The following is a 20,320-nucleotide window of genomic DNA, read 5'->3' on the forward strand; positions in this document are numbered from 1 at the left end:
TTTTCTTTTTTGGTTTTTGAGACAGGGTTTCTCTGTGTACCTTTGGAATCTGTCCTGGAACTTGTTCTGTAGACCAGGCTGGCCTTGAACTCACAGAGATCCACTTGCCTCTGCCTCCTGAGTGCTGGGATTAAAGGCGGCAGTTGGTGATTTTAACTGCTGAGCTCTCTTCAGCCCCCCAAAACCCATTATTTTGTATTCTACTTTAAGAGGAAAATTTGAAGGGGGAAAAGTGGGGTTTTATTTTTGTTGCTGTTGTTTGTTTTGTAACAGGGTCTTATGTACTCCAGCCTGGCCTCCAACTTGCCAAGTAACTGAGGGGAGCCTTAAAGTCTGATCTTCTACTTCCTTGATTCTAAGATTCTAGATATATCCCACCATGCCTGGTTTTATTTCATCAGTTGTGGAGTTTAGTGCATCTGAGGCAAGCATTCCACCAACTGAGCCACATTCCTGGCCACAAAGTGAGCATCTGCACCAAATGGGAAGATGGGGGAGGACAGCTGCTTCTGATAGAATGGCACTCTGAGCAGAAGGAAGGGGCCAAGCTGAGAGTGTCTGCTGAGACAGAGGAAGCACAGCCAAGATCTCCTCCCCTAGGTCAGGAGGTACCCAGAGGAGGATGAGAGCGGCCAGGAGGGATGATTTCCCAGGAAGGAAGCTGCTTCCTCCAGCTCATTCATTGAACCAATGGCATAGCTTATGGCGAGCCAGGCGCTGCTCTCAGAAAGGGAAGCAGTGAATGAAGCAGACCAAGCCAAATCCCTGTCCTCGACCCAATGTTGGGGCTCCCAATGGGCTCCTTCCTTCATGCCCTACTCCTAAGGACTTTGGGGGCCCTTTGAACTCTTTACCACCTGGCTTTGCTGAAGGGATGGAGGATCCAGGTAAGAGAGTAGAGAGAGATGGGCCAGGGACTGCAGGGATGGTTTGATCCCCACCATCTGGGATGAAGGGTGAACAAAGAGAACCTTGGGCCTTAAGTCCAGCAGATGGAACCCATCCATGATCCCGGCATGATCTGTGAGCTTGGTCCAGTTTTTTGCTCTTGCCTGGCCTCACTGTTCTCATTAAAAACTTTTTTAAAGATTAATATTCATTTTTCTTTATGTCCATCATGTGTGTGTTTGGTCCTTGAGGACATTAGATCTTCCAGGACTGGAGTTACAGATGACTTTGACCCACCATGTGGGTGCTGGGAATTGAACCCGGGTCGGATGTAAGAGCAGCCAGCACTCAACAGCTGAGCCATCTCTCCAATCTACTTTTCTCAATTGTTAAAACTAAGTCTATTTCTTTACTGGGGCAGGGAAGAAGAAAAGGGCAGGCAGAGGACAAAGATGGCTTCCCTACCCACCCCTGCATGCCTGCCCTCCTGCTGCTTGCTCTGTGTCCTGCTCTGGCTTCTGTGGTTAAGAATTTGGCAGGCTGGACCAGTAAGATGGCATAGTGGACCGCCAGGGTGTAACATTTAATCCCAACAGAGGCAGGCAGATCTCTGAGTTCAAGGCCAGCTTGGTGTACAGAGCAGGTTCCAGGACAGCCAGGTCTACACAGAGAAACCCTGTCTCACAACAGCAACAGCAGCAGCAACAACAACAACAAAAACCTTGGGTCCTGTGGCTGGAGAGGTGACTCAGCAGTTAAGAGCACAGGTTGCTCTTGCCAAGGACCCAGGTTCAATTCCCAGCCCCCTCATCAGGCCGTTCACAACCACTCCAGCTGATCCAATGCTCTCTTCTGGATTCTGTTGGCATCAGACACACATGCACACACATAATTAAAAGTTAAAAAATAAAATTTAACAAAGCCCCCCAGGTCCTAAGTTTACAAGACAAGCACTCTACAGATCATGCAACCTCTCAGCCCCCTATTTTTTTTTTTTTTTAGGACAGTCTTACCATGTAGGTCAGGCTGGCCTCAAGATCCTCCTGCCTCAGTGTTCTGAGTGCTAAGCAGTACAGGTCCTGCTACCATGTCCGGCTGTACTCTTTCTTAATGGGAGGAAGTGCAGGCAGGGTTTAGGGTGTAGTTTAGACTGATATTAACTTGATGGCAGTCTTCCTGCCTCAGCATCCAGAAGTGCTGAGGTTACAGGTCTGAGACACCATGTCTGGCTGTATTTTTTTCTCCTTTTTTTTTTTTTTTTTTTTTTTTTTTTAACAGAGTCTCACTGGCGTCCTATCTCTGCCTGGAACTCGCTGGGTAGACCAGGCTGGTTTTGAATTGGTAGTGATCCTCCTGCCTCTGCACCTGGCTGCATTGTTTTCCTTAAAGAGTCCCAAAAACAAGCTGCCTGCTCCAGAGTCTGGCCTCCGCCTAATGAGTCATCCCCAGCCCATCTCCTCCTGCCTCTTGCTATCTCTCTAGTGTTGTGACGAAGCACAAACCCTAGGCCCCTTGCTTGCCAACCACGTGCTATTCTCGAGCTAAATCCACCAAGGGCTTGTAGGGAGGAGCTGAGGAGCAGGATAATACGCTTTCTGTTTTGCTTTGTTTGTTGAGACAGGGTTTCTCTGTGTAGCCCTGGCTATCTGGGAACTCACTTTGTAGACCAGGTTGGCCTTGAAGTCCGAGATCCTCCTGCCTCTGCCTCCCTAGTGCTGAGGTTAAAGGCCTGTGCCCCCATTGCCCGGCAGGATAATGACCTTTATTTAATGACTCTTAGCAGGTTGTGTGATCTGGCTATGCAATCCAGGACAGTCTTGCTTGAAAACCACCTACCCCATAATCCATACCTCTATTTTTATAAGGTTGAAATCACTGCCACTAATTCCTGGCAGCTGGGATGGCTCGGCTCTGTGCCTCGGCGGCATCTCGACTCGCTAACACTAGGTGGCGCCAAACACCGTCTTTCCTTCTCCCTGGATTTTTTTTTTTTTTTTTTTTTTTTTTTTTTTTTTAAAAAGAGCCGGAATCTCAGCTGTTTCCCAACCACTATCAAATCTTTCCCGCTCTCCCAACAAATCAATGTGCTGTTTTCCAGTCCTGCTCAGGCTGCTTAATGACTGTGTTGGGAAGAAAGTCACTTCGCTCCTTTTATTCATCCATAAAACAAGGTGCCTCGTGGCATGAGGGGATGAGGCACGGGGCATCTCCAAACACCCAGGTTTGTTTCAACAGGAGGTGGTATCTTCCACCGACGGGGGTTTTCCTGGCAGTATTGGCACCAGCCCCACACTGCAACAAAACCAGAGAAACTCTTGGACCGAGTGGCCTTTTAGAATCTTCAGTGTTGGGGCTGGAGAGGTGGCTCTGCAGTTAAGAGCACTGATTGTTCTTCCAAAGGACCCAGGTTCAATTCCCAGCACCCACATGGCAGCTCGCACTTGTCTGTAACTCCAGTTCCAGGGGCTCTATAACCCTCACATAGACATACATGCAGGCAAAACACCAATGGACATACAATACATTTTTTAAAAAGAACCTTCAGTGTTTGGTGGTAGGGTGAGAGGTTCCCCCAAACACAATTGTCTGGGGACACCCCCACTCTCCCATCCCTGCCTCCCCCATCCCAGCCCTAGGCTGAGGCAAAAAAGGCTTAACTTTTTCTGTATTTACGTCATCTTCCATCTGCTTATCTGGAGTTTTGTCCTTCTGGAAGAGTTGACCCCATACTCACCACCACGTCTCCCTCCCCTAATGGCGGTCACCCCCCCCCCACACACACACACACTAGTCTATGAGTGGTTTCACTTCAAGGACTGCCCAGCCATCTCCAAATCTGTCTTTCTGGGCCCAGATCTGGCATCTGAAACCTTCTATACATTGCTCTCATGGTTTGTTCCATTTTAAAGCTCTGCCAGCCCGTGTTTTGTTCCGGGAACACATATTTTTACTACTGTCCTATCTTTGAGTCTGTGCAGGCTACTCCTCCCCGTGGAATGTACTTCTCCATCCTATGTAGTAAATTCATCCTACAAAAGGCAGTGGGAAGGTCACCTCCTCCAGAAAAACGTTCTTCATCCTACAGATGGGGCCACACTGCCTTCCTAGATCTGAATACACATTTGTTCAGGGCTGTCCTCTCTGGAGCCATGAATCACCGCAGGGTTGTGCTTCTCTCATAGAGAGTAACTTTCAAAAGCTTTCTCTTCCAGTGGCTGCGGTTGGGAAAGACAAACAGGGTGTGAGCGCTGTTACCTCATTTGATGAAGAAACAGTCTAAGCAGAAGCCACAAGCCTGTGAGTGGCAGAGGCAAGATTCAAACAGCAGCTGATTGGAGCTGCCTGGCTGTCTCAGGCCTGTGGTTCTTCTTTCCCACCATGCCTTTGGTCTGGTTGAGATCCTCTTTCTATCCTTGGACCAAGCAGGGTCAGTATTTCTGCTTATTGAATTAGTGGGTTTTTGGAGACAGGATTTTCTGAAAGCTTTTCAATTTCATCTTGAACTCAGTGTGTAGCTAAGCATGATCTTGAACTCCTGATTCTTCTGCCAGTGCCTCCTAAGCGCTAGGATTGTTTTTATACGTGTGTGTGTGTGTGTGTGTGTGTGTGTGTTGGTCAGAGATTAACTTGGGGGGGTTGGTTCTCTCTTTCCATCATGTGGGTCCTGGGCATCTACCTCAGGTTTGGTACCTGGGGCCTTTACCCAATAAGTCATCTTGCAAGTCCTCCTGGCAGGTTAAAATTTTATTTGTTTATTTATTTGGGTTGTGGTTTTTTTGTTTGTTTGTGTTGAGACAGGGTAGAAGAGGCTTTTGAAATCCTTTCAAGCAATTCTCCTGCTTCAGCCTCTTGAGATACTATATGACTAGAGACCCAGGGCATGAACATAGTCTCTCCCGCCCCACCCCCCACCCCCCAGGGATTAACTTTCTGCTTGTTTGCTATAGGACTCCATGTGCCACCCCAGGCTGGTCTTGAACAGATTCTCCTGTCTCAACCTCCCAAGTGCTGGGTACTGTAGACATGCTACCTTGTCTGTTTTGGTGTGTGTATGTGTGTCGGGGGTAACTTTCAGTAAAATGCTTAATGAAGTTCTGTTGAAGAAACAGATGTTCCCATATATGTCCATCCACATATCACCCCTCCCCCCATTCCTGATCACTTTATCACCCAGCTCAAGCCCACTTGAAGCTGAGGACAGCACCCAGGCTCTGACAGGATAAGAAGGCTCACATATTCTCAGAAGGGGAAGGCGGCCGACACAAACAGGTTCCTTCCCCTCCCCCCAGTTTATCAGTCGCTCACAGGCCCCAGCAGACCGGGCCCTCAGCCTCTGGGAGGAGGAAAACTGCCCCCTGCCTGTCACAGGCACAGTTATTTCAGAACTGTGCGACTTGACGCTGTCACTTCAGCTCTCTGAGCTCCAAGCACTTCTGACAGGAAGAATCTGATGCTGTAAAATGAGCAGATGACATAAAATACCAGTGAAGAGTAAATGTGAGCTGTTCCTTTAGGAGCGCGTCTCTCACAGGGAGCCTCTCTCTAGGAAGGCCCTAGAAGCTACAGATTCCCTGGAAGAGGCCTGATAGCAACCTCTACCCCCACAGACTCCTGAGGAGGTCCTGGTTGTCTACACAGTGCCTCAACAGGAGACACACATGGATGGCTGGGCACACAGGTCCCAGGGCCAGGACAAAGCTCTCCAGGGCCAGGCAACATAAAGAGTCGTCCCTTTGTGTATAAGCTCACACGCACCTGCCCCCAATCCAGCCCCAGCCCCAGGACACTGACAGCCTACACAGAAGTTCACATTCTCCTCCATATTTCCCAAGTACAAAAGCACACACTCGCTTATCAGGCTGGGGCAGATGCTGTCTGTGCTGAGTCACCCACTGGCAGCTTAACCCGACAGCGCTGGAGCCACGTGCCCCAGCCGAGAGGTGGGGCCTCTTGCAGCCCTTTAGAATAACTCCGGCCACCCCAAGGCTGGGGTTTTCCTCTCCTCAGCCCTTCGATTGAGTCCGGGAGAGGAGGCAGTTGGCTGGAGAGCCCTTGTTTCCTGAGGCCAAATTAATGAATTCATAGCCTTGTTTGCTCTTTCCGGCATGCATGGATACACGTGAGAGCAATTAAAAAAACAGAACTGGATCCAAGATTGAATATTTACATACGTAATTTTCACTCTCAATCAGCACAGTAATTCTACCTAAGGTTGGTGCTGCAGCATATTTTGCCCCAGAGGGGAAGAGGTTTACCAACACTCAATGCTAAGTTAAGCACAGAGTCTAGCCTCCACTGTCCGAGTTTCTAGCTTTGACCAATGGCCAACACTACCATGGATAGGCAGGGGAGCGGAGTATCAGTCAGCTTTGGAACCTGAGGGTATGTATGCCCCGGGGTTTTCGTACAGTGTTCATACAGCCAGGACTGAAACACATCTAGATTTCTGGTCAGAGGGTTTCAAAGGCTTCTCTGGTGTCCCGAGTGAACTTCTTCCATGACAAAAGATTCATGTCACCAAAACTCAGGAAGTTTTTTGCCCTTGGTGATCCCCAGTTTCCCAGTTTGCCCACACAACAGACTAACTCACCAGGGCTCCCTGGTATCGCGACTGTTCCACGATTTTAGGATTCTCTGATTCCTCCGCATAAAAGGGGGATTATGTTTGTCTTCTCCTCAGTGGGAATCCTAAAGCAGATTTGGCCTTAATCCCATGAACAGCTTTTGAAACCCTGGGGTGGGTTAGTTAGGATGAATCCACGCCGGGAGCCAGGCAGCTTCCTGACCTTGGCACTATGTGAGCTCGAGGGCAGGTGTGAAGTGCAAGGGAGAAGAGGGTCTGAGGCTAGTGACCACCTACCCTTCCAGAGTGGACGGGGCAGATCGTTAGAAGAGGGACAAGGAGGGCACAAGGGAAGCCGGAACTCCAGTTCATGAACACCTTCTTGGGCCCCAGGCTTGCGACTGGCATTTAGCAAATATCACTCATCCTCAAGAAAACATCCGAGGATTTTTAGTTGAGGAAATTCAGATTGAGAGAAGTGGCTTGCTCGAGGTCACCCAGAATGGAATAGTGAGACCTGTGGTCCAGGTAAGTCTATGCCAAGGTCACTTTCCTAACTCCCTTAGAATAACCTCCATGCCAACCTAGCCGCCTTAGGGTAAGCACCACGTTGCAAATTGCTTTATACTTTTGCCACTTGACGTCAAGGACCGCAGCAGCCAATCCAGGAACTCCATGCTTCCCCTCCCCTAACCGCTCTGGGTCTATCAGGAGCTGTCCTAGGCTGGGCGTCCCGGTCTGGCCGCACCTGCAGCCCCCGCCCCTTCCCGGTTGCGACAGTCAGGCTGTTTTGCAGGGGCCTGCCCGCCGCCCCAAAGATTGGCAGTTGTCTGCACCAATTAGAGGACCTCCCGAGGGGAGGGCGGAGCCTCGCCTCAGAGTTGCCCTGTCAGTGCAGGTGGAGGCCCCCGGCGGGGCAAAGTGGCAGGAACCTCTTAAAGGGAGAGAGCCGCGGAGAGCGAGGACGCGGCCCGGCCCGGCCTGGCCAGGTCCCTGCCAGGTCTCTGCCTTACGCAGCTCAGGTGAGCCTGGACCGCCTTAGGGGGTGGCCCCCGGTGTCTGGGAGGGACAAGGTGCAGGACCCAGAAGCCCACTCCCAAGGGCCCGGGCCATCCCGGGAGCAGCGAGCCGAGGGTCACCGGATCCCCGGCGTGGGTGTTGGAGGTCCTGGGCTGCATGCTCCGAACTTGAGGTCCCCAGGGGTTCTGGAGTCTCAAAGTTGAGGGTGCGCGGAGCTCGGGAGACGGCGTGCAGGAGCTCGCTCCGGATCTGGAGTCCTGTCGTGGGTGTCCGCTGCGGGTCTCTGCGCGGTGGCGCAGCCCCAGGCCGTCCGGCCAGCCCCGCCCTGCGCGCCCCGCGTGCTCCTGGCGGCCCAGAGGGTGGTGGGAGGGGGACCCCGGGAGCCCAGCTCGGGTCCTTACGTAACTAACTCTGAGTTTCCGGACACCGGGACCCGCGAGGTGCGACCCTGGCTCCGCTGATGAGGGTGGCCCTCGGGTCGCCGCCCGGACGCACGTACTCGCGTCCTGGCTGGGACTTCCTCTGCCTCGGGTCTCCTAGTCTGCTCAGGGCCTGGCTCCTACGTTGCCGTCTCTGGGTCCCCTGTCTTACATATTTCCCTGTCTGCTCTCCGGGTTTCCCTAAGAGTTGTGTTGCTCTTCAACCCGCACTTCCCCGCAGGCCCCACCTCTTTGGGGAGGACCGGACCCCTGCGCCCTGCAGGCTGGAGGCGGGGACTTGCTCCAATGGACCCTAGGTGGAATCTGCTGAGAAAGGCGAGGGAGGATTGTGTAGTTGTTTCAGGGCCCCTGGATTCTCCTGGGAGGGAATGACTGCATTTAAGCGATAGCCGCTTTTCTTGCTCTGGAACCTTCTGCCAAACGTAGAGGCTTTGGGATAATGGCTGGTTGGGATGGGCTTTAGGGCAGCTGGGAGTCCGGCCATAGTTGCTTGGTGCCAAGTCAGAGTCGGGTCTTCAGCTACTGAAGGAGAGAGGGAGAGGCCAGAGCATTGTCGCAGAGCCCCTTCTCCCCCAACTCTTTAGTAAGTTCTTGTTCCCACGTCCCCATCCGGGTCACAGGCCTGGAGGTGGATGCTGGCAGGAGGTTGGGGTGGGGAAGGGAGGCCATGGAAACTGGCTTGGGGATGGAGGAAGGATAGAGGTAGAAACAACAGACTTCTTTAAGGAGCATTTGCTGGGGTTACTGCTTTCCATCAGGTCCCTCCTAAGTCAGAGATCTCAGAAATAACTTTCAGTGGCAGTCTGTGGTACCTGCTGCTGGGTGCACAGAAGCAAGGTGTGATAGCAGTTGTGAGGTGGGAATGGGGGAGGGAGATTGCAGATGGAGGTGCAAGGTCGGGGAAGAAAGGGACCCTGAAACCATAGGGAACAGAGAGGGAGGGCAGCATCAGTAGCACACGGATTTTACACGCGGAAGAACTAGGTTTGAACCCCAGTCCAGCTGTCACGTTGTGACCTTGTATAAGTCACTTTACCTCTCCCAGCCCCCTTAGCCAATAATCTGGACCTTACAGGCATTAGCAGAATCAAATGAATCAGAAGGTATGCGGGGCCAGATTGGTGGTTGGTATGAGAACACCGCAGTGTGGGGTGTTTTAAGAAAGGGATGGAGTGGGGGAACCCTGAGGTTTCCCTGTGTACACAAGAGATTTAGTCAGTGCTTGCTAGGTCCCAGCAACATGGGGCTTGGGTGGAGTGGCTTGTTGTGTGGGTGGCACCCCCACACCCCACTGTCTCCTGATCAACATGTCCCTCCCTGCACCTCTAGGTCAGGCTGACTTCCCTCTGTAGGCCCTGGGTGCCAATAGAAGCTCCTAGGACCACCTGATTGCCCCACCTATAGGTCAGTGGGTGTGAGGGTCTGGTAGAGCCAGTACCCGCTCTGCAGAGTGGACCCTGGCCAGGAGCCTGGCTGGCTGGGTTGAACAGGAATATCCCAGGCTGGCTGGGAAGATGCTGACTCGGGGCAGGTCCATCACTCTGTGAGCTGGAACTAGGCCCAGCTTATGGGACCCGGGTACAGGGTGAGACAGAGGCTATGGTGGGAGTCAGGAGGGAGGATACAAAGAGAGAGGCCTAACAGGGACCCTCAGCCTGAAGCCAGAAAACCTCATTGGGTTGTTTTCTAAGCCTTCTGAGTACCTACTATGTGCCATACAGGTTTCCCAGCAACAGAACTGGAAAGGATACTCACGTAGGCTTGGCTGCCAAGGTTGTAGTGACTGAGATCTGTTGGGTTTGCAGACTGGGTTCTTATGACAGGGAGGTGTGTGTGTATGTGTGTGTTCATGTTTGTGTTTGTGTGTGGGGTGTATGTGTGTGTTCAGAATTTCCCCAGGGCCTACAAGGGCAGGATTCTGTCCTTTCATGGTCTGTGGGTCAGGTGCTTTTCCTCCTGGATCTCAGTTTCTCCCTCTATAATATGGAGACAGAAATGAGCCTAAAGTTTCTACGTGTCTTCTAGCACCCTTGCTACTGTTTCCTGTATTGGTGACTTTTGACAGTAGAAAATGATCACACCCCATGAACTGGTTTGGAACTTAGACTCATAACTATGTGAGGAGATAGAATGGGGTTGGATTGAGGTTATGTGTAGCAAGGCCACATACCCTGTTTTTGGCTTTGTTCTTTAGTTAATTAGGGCCATTGCCTATTTGCTGTTCTAAGGGTGTCGCATGTAGCATTCACTCATTAAATCTTTAGCACCTCATGAAGCATCACCCTTGTTTCCTAGGAGTTCATGGGGGCAAATTGATTTGACCAAAGCCGCACAGCGATGAAGTGGCTGACTTAGGGCCAATCGCAAAGCCCAATCCTCCCTAAGACAGCAAGCCTTCACTTCTCAGTCCTCCGTCCATACCGGAGGTGCTGCCATTCCTCAGTCCTAACCTATTGAAACCCCTAATGGTTTCTGGATGGGCCTCTGAGCTCTGGGATGTTTCATTTGGGGAGCTGGATAAAAGAGAGAGGAGATACCCACATCTCAGGGCCCAGTGGTGTTTACTTAGAGGCCTTACCTACTCAACTATCTGCTGCAAGAGCTGGACATTGAAAAGTAGTCTTGGGTCTATTTTGCACCCCAGCTTCCTCATCTATAAAATGTGGATTTGAGTGAATGCAGACATCCCTCGACCTATAAGTTAGTGGCCTCAGTCAGCCATAGAGATAGACCAGGAGTCATGGGGCTAGTGACTGAGCCTGGAGGGTGGTTTCAGGAACAGTTTGCATCCTAAAGCTGGCTGTTTGACAATGATGGTTCCAGATCAAAGAGTTCCAAGGCTTGCCTGGGCCGCGCAGCTAGCTCTGCTGAGACCAAGCGGGAGAAGTCAGGAAAATCTAGAGAACGTAATCCAAGCGGACATGAGAGCTTGGTCACTTCCATAGGCTCGGAGACCCACATGAGGCCACCAAGGGAGAAGGGAGACCTTTCACCCTCTGTCCTTGTCTGTAAAATGGGAACAGTAGCAATTTCACTAGCACCGTGTCCTGGGTGACTGACGATCAAACTGGAACATCTGTAGAATTGGGAGCGTATGGTGGCTGGTCATTTTTCAGTCTGAAGTTGCAGTCCTGGGTGTGTTTGTGGGGAGGGGCACTTGCCACAGCCCTGATGGGACTTCTCGTGGTGGGGGACATGCTGGGAACACCCTACGATCAACAGCAGTGCTTACAGAGTCATCCCAGCACCCAGGCATTGTGCCCAGATTTCACCTTTTGTTATCTTCCTCGTCCCCAACAGCAGCATTCCTCTTAGGGAGACGGTGGCCCCACCCATGCCAGGTCCCTCCAAAGCCCTTGTCCCTAGCCCTTTGTAGTCATCAGAGCTACAAGTTATAAACAAATTGTATGCCAAGTATCGTTCGAAAAGTTTTTCAGTATGTGAACTCTTGGACTCCTGCTTAGACCCAAGCGGGGGATCTGTGCTACCCTCTATGATTCAGGTAAGTAAAGGAGGTGTGGAGAAATTAGGAAACCCCCTGAATGACACCAGCATAGAGCTGTAAATGAGAGAGGCAGGATTTGGCCCCAGGTCCTTAAGATCTCCTCGATGCATGCATCATAGCAGGAATTCAGTAAATTTACACTTGCGTGTTGCACTGAAGGTTCACAAGGGTAAGGAAGGCCCTGTCTGACCAGGCCCCATTCCCAGTACCTGGCACCTGGTGCTGCTGTGGATGCCCATAGGAGACTGGGCCCAGGGCGGCCTGATGAGCTCAGGGTGGGTTGTTGGATAATAGCTTCCTGGATAATGTCTGGTCATCCGAGTGCCAGAGGCACACCGGGACTTGGGGGGCAGGTGCTGCGCTGGCCCGGGTCTAGCTGATCAGGACAGTTTGTTGTTTGTGCTGTGTCTCACTTCTGTCCTTTGTTTCCATGTGCCACTGTGACGATGGCTCCACTGTCTCTCCCCAACTGGCTGTGTGACCACAACTGCTACTTCTGGGTAAGTACTGCTTTGACATAAGCGGCTGCACTGCCATTCTGATGCATGTATGTGCCTCTGAGGCCACTGGGAGGCACAGGAGTTCATGGCAGAAGTACAGAGAGAAGGTACTCTCTGGAGTTACAAGATACCAAGTCGTTTCTTTCTTGATACTTGACATAGTGGGTAGCGATTTGGGTGACTTGACAAAGTCTCAGAGGGCTTTAGGGCAGATGGCTTGGAACAAAGTCCTTATTCTGCCACTTACAAACGGATGGCTTTGGTACCACAGTTTCATTTCTGTAAAATGAGAATATTGATCGCCTTCTGTATCTATGTATTTGCTCCTATACACAGACCCCACCAGGGCAGGGGCTCGTTCATCTGTTCCATGCCTATGTCTCTCCCACCAAGGTCTCGGTGTAGTAGGTCTCAGTGGACATTTCTGAATAAATGAAGACATTTGTTGAGGCTCTACTGCCACCCAGCCATATGCTGTGTGTTGGACTAAATAGTTAATAGATACAAAATATTCACCTTCTTTGAGGCTCAGAAAGTTTAAGATGGATACAAAGTGTCCACTATCTTTGAGGCTCAGAGAAGGTACAACCCTTATCACACAATTGTGAATTCCTTAGAGGCTGTGAAAGGCAACTGACCTCCCGGGTGGGCGTGGCTCACAGAGCCTTTAGATTTCCTCTGAAGCGAAACTTCCCAAGGGGCAGTTGAGAAGGCTTGGGTTGAAGGTAGGAGGGGTGAGGAGGGATACCAAGGTATTATCATTTTCCTTGTGGTGTACCCTTGGACAAGTGGTAAACATCTCTGGATCCTGTGACTTCATCTGTGACTTACATCACAAGACTTTTCCCCCAGTGGCTGTGGGAAGGAGCAGCCAGAAGCAGCCCAGTATGGGGCTGATCAGTATAGTATAATCTCTGGCTTCCTCTGCCCTAGGCTCCTTCTGGAGGGGGTTTCAAATAAGTGTTCATCCTTTATTCTCCTTACTCCCTATTTTTAACTCTTAGTAGCTGGACTAGATTCCAGGGGTCAGAAGTCCCTGAGTGCCCCTCCCCACCCTAATATGGACTGGGCTCTGACTGGTGTGATTCACTATGCGACTTGGCTCTGTGTGACTTGGCTCGGGCTCTGTCACCTTTCTTATCCTTGGTTGCCTGGGCTCTTCCCTTGGAGAGCTGCTTGGCTCAAACAGACAAGCAGATAAGCATTAAATTAGCATTGCTGGTCGTTTGGCTTTACCTGGGGAAGGCTGTAGCAGACTTTCTTTTGGATCACCAACCAGTTCTCAAATCATGACATGGAGACATTCATTATTAATCACGAATGCTCGGCCTTAGCTAATGCTTGTCCCACTAGATTAGAACTTAAAATTAACCTGTTTCTCTTCATCTACATTTTGCCTCAGGGCTTTTTATTTTTCTTTCAGTCTGTATGTCCTACTCTGTGTCTGTTTGTCTGCCTGCTTCTTGGCCCCAGGTGTCTCTCTCTCTTTCCTTCACTCCTCTTGTTCTCTCTCGAGCCTAGACTCCTCCTCCTATTTATTCTTTCTGCCCACCAGTCCCACCTATCCCTATACTGACTAGCTATTGGCCATTCAGCTTTTTATTAGACCAATCAGGTGCCTTAGGCAGGCACAACAACCCATCTTTACATTGTTAAACAAATGTAGCATGAACTAATGTAATACATCTTTGCCTGGCTAAAGTAATTTTCCACAACAAAGGGCCCTAGAGAATTTTGTTCCCCTAGGTGTAGGTGTCCTGAGAAGTTTACATTGTCTGCATTACTGCCAATTGTCTGCATTACTGCCAATTGTCTGCATTACTGCCAATTGTCTGGTTATTTGCTGTTTTAGTTTAATCCTTTAATTTTGTAGTTTTGGTTTTGGTTTTTCGAAACAGGGTTGCTCTGTAGCTTTGGAGTCTGTCCTAGAACTAGCTCTGTAGACCAAGCTGTCTCTACCTCCCAAGTGCTGGGATTTATTTTAATCTTTTCATTTTAACTTATTTTTTAAAAAAATTTATTTCTAAATTTTAAGTTGTATTATTATCGTGTGTGTGTGTATGAGAGAGAGAGAGAAAGAGAGAGAGAGAGAGAGAGAGAGAGAGAGAGAGAGGAGAGAGAGAATATGTGTGTGTGTGAATGAGGGAGTTTGGATGTTTCTGTACCACAGCACACATGGGAAGTCAGAGGAAAAGTTTTGGGAGTTGGTCCTCTTTCCTGTGGATTGAACTCAGGTCCTTAGGTGAGTGCCTTACCAGCTGAGCCATCTCTCTGACTGGCCCTGTCTATTCTTCCAGATGACACAGTACCTCTTGTCTTCCTCCCAGTGACCCAGGACTGTAGAAATTAGCTAGATTCAGAAAATAAGCAGGCTAGCTAAAGGACAAAACAATTTTATTTTTATTTATTATAAGGGGAAAACTCAAGAAGCAGGAACGAGACGTCTAAGCTCTGCTGTGCCCCTCTTTCTCCAGGTCCCAGAAAACCAAACGTTAACTTAGTCCCGCCTCTTAAAGATAATTGGTTAACAAAGATTTCCCATCACGTGACCCTTTTTTCCTACACAAAATATTGGTTTTTATTTTATGTGTATGCATGTTTTGTCTGCATGTATGTCCATGCACAACATGTGTGCCTGCTGCCCTCGGAGACCTGAAGAGCATGTCGGCCATCTGGAACTGGGGTTACAGACAGTTGCTGGCTCCCATGTGGGTGCTGGGAATCAAACCCAGGTCCTCTGAAAGAGCAGCTAGTGCTCTTACCCCCCAAAACCATCTCACTCCCCCAAAGGAGCAGTACTGTGTCAGTGTTCTCTCTGTCCGCTTCTGATGCCCAGCTCCAGGTTGGTGGGAGTGGAGCTGCTGCTTTAGGTTCTGAGAGGTGAGAAAGCAGGAGGTTGCTGGGCAGCTTGGGGGGTGGGGGGACTATGAGTCAGTCAGACAGACCTGGCTGCGAACCCAGTACTGATTGCTTACTAGTTGTGTGACCTTAGGCAAGATAGCTTCTTGGAGCCTCAGTTTCCTTATCTGTTAAATGAGGACAATAAAACAGCTCCTTCCCTGTTAGGGTTCCTGTGAGGGTTAAATAACAAGGCACACAATGAGAACCCAATAAATGGTGGTAATGGTTGTTATTACCACAGTTATGATTCTGGTCATCCATTCCAGGAATGTAAAGATGTCTCTCTTGGGACAGGAGAAATCAGGTCTGGGAGGGCACTGCTGGGAGCAGGTGGTTAGCAATCTAGTTTGACAGGTTCCAAAAGGTGCTTGTAGGCTAAAGGGAGGGAGGTGGCTTCATAGAGGTAACAGTGTGCCTTCTTGTCCTTGCCACCTGCTTTTTCTGGTGCGTACTCTGTGCCAGGCTCTATGTTGGCACGGGGCTAGAACTGACTCCGTGAGGACCCTTTCCTCAGTTCCTGGGCAAGCTCAGCATCTAGTTGGGCTGAAGTGCCCCGAAAGCACCCGGTCCAGCTCTGACTGCCACTGAAGTGTGAATAGGTGTTCTTAGGCAGAGACTAGGATGAAGAAAGGCCATTCCTCCCGGCAGGAACTGTACATGCCAAGATGTGGAGCCAGGACCAGCACCTGGGGAAATGTCCCTCCAAAGACAGGCTTGGGAGAATTTGAGGCCTGAACTCAGGGCAGTGGGAGCCCTTGGATATTACATAGGGAGAAGAGAGGCAGGGCCATCTGTTTAGGGGAGGAAGGCTGAGATATTGGTCTGGGAACTGTGCCACGCAGCCGCGGGAGATGTCAGGTCTGTGTAGGAGGCAGGGACGGGGGACATAAGGATGGACTACAGTGGACAGGCAAGCGAGGACTGAGGAGAGTGAGGCCTGAGGGTCTGGGGCTTGATTTGGATCCTTTGGCTGAGGGAGACAGGGCAGACAGAGCAGGGGTAGGGAAGGAAGCCACTTGTCTGTGTCTGAGCTGGACATGGAAGCTCGGTTTCCCGCCACCAGGACTTATCCTCCTTTCTCGGGGAGTCCTTTGCATGATGCTGGTGGGGCTGGCAGGGATATGTGCTCTTGGGTGTCAGTGCCTGGCAAGCCCTGTGTGGTACAGAGAAGCCCTGGGTTTCTAGACTTGCCCATGCCACCCTCTCTCTTACCCTCCTTTTTCTCGAATGCAAACATATAAAAACCTATTTTGCGTGTCTCTCAGAGACAATAAATCTCTGTGGTGCATGGACGGACTTGAGTTAGTCTTGGGGCCCAGATGACTCCCACTAGTTCCTGTCCCTCGGGTGCACAGTGAGCCCAGAGCACCAGTGACTTCTTCCAGGAACCAGAGGAATGAAGAACTAGACAATATGAGTCCTCTAGGTGGGCAGTGGAGGGAACAATCTTTTGGGTGCTATGCACAGCATGTGTAAAAGGCTTCACCCTGGAGAATGTGCTCAGGGTGGATCAACACCATCGTGTGGTTGGGGCAAAAAGGGACAGGTAGAGACAAGAGATGAAGGTAGGAAGGGAAATGGGGTCATACTGTGTGGAGTTTGGGGGCTGACTTCTGACTCTCCACACCTTCCTGAACCCCCACTTGCTGAGACAGCCTGGGCCTTTTTTTTACACTGTATTTTCTTTCTTTCTTTCTTTCTTTCTTCCTTCCTTCCTTCCTTCCTTCCTTCCTTCCTTCCTTCCTTCCTTCCTTCCTTTTTTAGATTTATTCATTATGTATACATTGTTCTGTCTGTCTGTATGCTTGCTGGCCAGAAGAGGGCACCAGATCTCATTACAGATGGCTGTGAGCCACCATGTGGTTGCTGGGAACTGAACTCAGTACCTCTGGAAGAGCAGTCAGTGGTCTTAACCTCTTAACCTCTGAGCCATCTCTCCAGCTCCTACACTGTATTTTCATCTCTGCTTTTCCCCCTTCCAATCTCCACCCCAATGACTCAGTGGTTCCCTTTGAGACCGGCGGTTTGGGTTCTCTGCCAGCCCCGCCACTGACGAGCTATGCAGGCTTCAGGCACTCCTGCCCTCTCTGCATCCTCGTGTCCTCGTCAGGGAAATGGGGACGTGCTGGCCTTCCTCAGAGCGCGGGTCAGACTTCAGTGGATGACCCCTGAGAACTGGCTCCGTGTCTGTCCTGTGTCACCACACACAGGAGCTCCAGTAGAGCAATCATGGAATCTCTCCACCTCCTCATCCCCACCCATGGCTTCCCCTGTCTGTCTTGGCAGCCATGCTGCTCCCAAAGGAAGGAAAAGAGTAAGAAACAAGTTTATGACTCCAGGGGGGTCCTGGCCTTCTGCCAAGATGGCTGCCTTCCTGCTCCTTGACCCCCTTTGGACTCAGGCCAAGGACTCTTAGTCCTGAGGCCTGGGCACCCTCTGTCCCTTACCCTAGATGACCCTCTCTGGTTGGAGGCCAAAGCCAGCAGTGGTCCGGGAACATGGACAAACATTTAGGAAATGTGTAGCTTTTCTTTTTCCCTGGAAGCTGATGCCCAGGCTCCCTTTCTTCTGGCCTGGGGACAGGAGTTAGGTGAGAGGTCTGTGTCCCTGAAGGCCGTGGCCACTGCAACCCTGGATCCTCAGACTGGTGTGGAGGTCAGTGTTCCTGGAAGGGTTTCAGCTCTCTGGACTCCCTGCTCTGCTCCCTGAGTGCATATGTGTGCCCTGGCTCTGGCTTCCCCTCTCTGAGCCTCAGTTCCTCTGCTGTGGAATGGGCTGATCTTGCTGTGAGGAAGGCTGATGGTGAAGAGGGAGGGAGCGCCAGTAACTCCTCGAGAGTGGGCAGCTACTGTTGTTGCTGTTGCAACTACTGCTTTGTCTATTTGAGGCATATTCTGACTGTGTAGCCCAGGCTTCCCTTCAGCTCACAGCAATCCTCCTGCCTCAGCCTCTTGAGTTCTAGGATCACAAACTTTTACCTCTTAAACTTCTACCCTATCCCATCTGGAGTTTAATATGGTTTCTTTTTTCTTTTTAGAATTGATATGTGTATATCTGGGGTGTGTGTGTGTGTGTGTGTGTAGTGTATATGTATGTGGTATAGTGCATGCCTGTATGTGTGTGTGTGTGTGAAGAACCGAGGAGGGTGTGGGATATCCTATGTCACTTTCCGTCTTATACCTTTGAAGCAGGGTCTCTCTCTGAGTGCAAAGTTCCCATTGTTCACCTAGGCTGGCGACCAGCAAGCCCCAGCGATCCTCCTGTCTCTGTCCCATATCGCACAGGACTGGAGTTAGAAGAGCACTCAGACCATGCCCGTCTTATTATGTGGATGCTGGATGTGATGAACTCAGGTCCTCATGGCTGGGCAGCAGATGCTCTTAACCATTGAGCCATCTCTCCAGTCCCTCTTCTTAGGATTTTGAGACAGGGTCTTGATATATATTCTAGGCTGGTTGGTAATCTCTACATAGCTTAGGCTATCCTTGAACTCACATACTTTTGCTTCAACCTCCTGAGATTACAAGCTTGTGCCACCGCGCCTGTCTGATGGGTTTCTTATTGAATAAATGGAACCTGATGAGCCAGTTTTGAAGCCAAAGGCTCAGCATCTTAGCCTTCTCTCTCGGTTGGCTAGGATATCGTCACTTCACCCACGACAGTTTCTCTTCTGCAGCCTCCCCTGATTAGATGCCACCACTGCACAGTCGTTGGAAAGGCAGATAGTAGAAAGGGTCCTGCCCTGCCCAGGTCTGGCCCAAAGGGACAGAGATAGACTGTGAGTTCCTTGGAACCAACCTCTGGGAGTAAGGATGACACAGACTTCTGCAGAGGTCAGGAAGGCTCCAAAGAGAACATCTGACCTGTGACCCAACATGCAGGAGGGTGGAAGCAGCATCAGCTTTTGCAGCTCTTCCTTTGCCAGGATTTGGGGGTCACCAGCTTCTCTGCCTCTGCTTTGATTTCTACAAGAAAGGATATGGAGTGATCACAGGTGTCTGACACATGATAGGTTTAAGAGTAGATTCCTGGGGGCTAGGGGTATAGCTCAGTTGGTAGGGTGCTTGCCCAGCATGCATAAGGGTTAGATTCCCAGTACCTCCTGCATCATACAAACCCAATGGGACATAGTGGCACAAGCCTGCCATCTCAGCACTCCGGAGGTAGAGGCAGGAGGATCAGAAGTTTAAGGTTAACTTCAACTACATAGTGAGTTTGAGACCAGTCAGAGGTACAGGAGACCTTGTTTAAATCCCAGCCTCAGGGCTGAAGAGATGGCTCAGTGGTTATGAGCTCTTTTTGCTCTTACAGAGGACCTGGATTCAAGATTTTCAGAACCCACATGGTGGTTCAGAACCCTCTATAACTCCAGTTCCAGGGGGATCCAATGCCCTTTCTGACCTCTGTGGGCACCAGGCATGGACATGGTACCCATTTATCCCTCCCTCCCTCCCTCCCTCCCTTCCTCCCTCCCTCCCTCCCTCCCTCCCTCCCTCCCTCCCTCCCTCCCTCTATAACTAACACATAGAGTAAAAAGAATAAATATAATTAAAAAATCCCAGCCAGGCAGTGGTGGCACACACCTTTAACCCTAGCAGGTGGATCCCTGAGTTTGAGTTCAGTCTGGTCTATAGAGTGAGTTCCAGGACAGCCCAGGCTGCAAAGGGAAACCTTGTCTTAAAACAAACAAACAGACAGACAGACAGACAGACAAACAAACAAACCCCAGTTTCACCACTCACTGGCATGGGTCCTTATAGATTGACTTCAGTGAGTCTCAGTTTTCCCTGTTATCAAGGGGAAGCAGATTAGCACCTTCCCCTAGACGAGTGTTTATGTAATCCGTGTAAAGTGGCTAATCCAGGTTGACACACTGGGGTGACTGCTGTGGCTGTCCTATAACCAGCAGGAGAAGAAAAGGCTATCCGGAAAGCAGTGCACTGAGTCTAGGGAGCATCCCCTTAGTGGCATTTCTCTACTCATTGTTAATTTTTTTTTTTTTTTTAGTTTTTGGTTTTTCAAGACAGGGTTTCTCTGTGTAACTTTGGAGCCTGTCCTGGTCACTCTGTAGATCAGGCTGGCCTCGAACTCACAGAGATCCACCTGCCTCTGCCTCCTGAGTGCTGGAATTAAAGGTGTGCACACCACACTCACCTAAACATTGTTCTTTCTCTGAACCTTGACACATTTCCCTCCCTCCCATGCCTGTTCTTCTCCACATCGCTTATCGCTCTAATCTACCATCTTTTATAGATTATTTACTTATTGTCTGTTTTCCTTCATTATTATAATGAAGCCCGGTGATAGTGCTGGCTTTGCCTACTCAGTGGTTTACCTTGTACCTAGAACAGCATGCATGGCACATAGCACGTGTTTAATAACTGTCGGTGTATTGATGAGCAAATGAGGCCTTCTTTCTGTGTAAGTTTCAGATGCATTGGATGTGTAGTAGATTCTCAGTAAAGGACCACACACGTGTTTATGACCCGAGGAAGGAGTGCCC

At 50.4% G+C, this 20,320-nt stretch overlaps 1 protein-coding gene across 1 annotated transcript in view; it reads left to right on the top strand.

Moving 5' to 3' along the window:
- Positions 1-7,320: 7,320 nt before the first annotated feature.
- Positions 7,321-20,320, top strand: part of Epb41 (erythrocyte membrane protein band 4.1) — a 152,563-nt gene continuing 139,563 nt past the window's right edge. The window contains exon 1 of the mRNA XM_038333436.1: positions 7,321-7,473. The gene's annotated coding sequence lies outside the window, so the exon portion shown is untranslated. The remainder of the gene's footprint in view (positions 7,474-20,320) is intronic.

This window comes from Arvicola amphibius, chromosome 6 (assembly GCF_903992535.2).
Source record: "Arvicola amphibius chromosome 6, mArvAmp1.2, whole genome shotgun sequence".
In the NCBI taxonomy this organism is placed as follows: Eukaryota; Metazoa; Chordata; class Mammalia; order Rodentia; family Cricetidae; genus Arvicola; species Arvicola amphibius.